This window comes from Pristiophorus japonicus, chromosome 3, assembly GCF_044704955.1.
Source record: "Pristiophorus japonicus isolate sPriJap1 chromosome 3, sPriJap1.hap1, whole genome shotgun sequence".
NCBI classification, from domain to species: domain Eukaryota; kingdom Metazoa; phylum Chordata; class Chondrichthyes; family Pristiophoridae; genus Pristiophorus; species Pristiophorus japonicus.
In genome coordinates, this window is record NC_091979.1 from 107,643,338 (window position 1) to 107,644,418 (window position 1,081).

Consider the following 1,081-nt stretch of genomic DNA (forward strand, 5'->3'; position numbering starts at 1 on the left):
CTGGTCTTTTACCACCTCCCAGACTATTTGAGCGCTGGTCTCCATATCTGTCCACTGATTGGTGGGCCTCATGGCTATGTCCAGGGTGGTTTTAACTAAAGAGTGGAGTTGGGTCAGGAACATCGATTTAAATTGTTCCTGATTCTTTCCTCCTGCAGCATTTGTGGGTGCCTGGTTCTGGGTACATTTCATAGATATCGTACAGGCGATTACTGAAGGCTCTAGGGGTCTCTTCTGGGCGCTGCTTGGTCTGATTAAGCAGAGCCACTAAGTTTGTTTTGGATCCCTAAATTGTTTAGGATCTCGGTTATGACTGCATCGGCCGCTGTGCCAGGCTGGAGGACTGCGTCTGGCAGATTATCTTTTAGGGGAAGTGGAACAGGCCAAGAGAAGGACTCCTGTTATGTCTCTCTCTTTTAACTCTGGGTGACTCCTCCTGAAATTTGCCCACTTCCTGTTAACTCCCAGTGGGTTTTCCTCATCATTAATAGGCCCCAACTTGTGACTACCCTCCGTGACATCAGCACCAGATATGGGCCATGAGTTGGTATGGTTACTGGTGATGTGACCATGCGCATTATGTCGTAAAGAAGTGGTTACTACTGCTACAGTTGTCCCTCGTGTCTTCAAGGTATCCCATCCTTCACCACCCTTCTGGGGATTATACTGATGGCCTTCCTCTTCCCAATCTGTCTCCCCCTTGTCCCCTTCTGCTGTCTCTGTTACGGCTCCCCATGTTACTGCAGATTCCAGGGCCTGCTGCTCCCCTAACTTTTTAGCTTCGCTATTTCTAGTTGACACCAGGAGTGGTCTGCCTCCCTATGTGGCTTCTTAATTACTTCCCTTAATGCCCCCCTAGCATCTACTACCTCTTGTCGGAGACCCAAGTTTTCCAATTTATATGATTTTTAACTCTAATTTGTTTTCATTCGCTTCAACGACGGCTGCCGTAGCATTTAAATTTGAAAGGCTTTGTTGCTGTAGCAACGAAGCTGCCAGTTCGGCCGTTCTTTCTAATTGCCTAATACTGTGGTTTAATCAATCAATTTCTTGTCTCAAATGCTGTATTTATCCCTCCTTT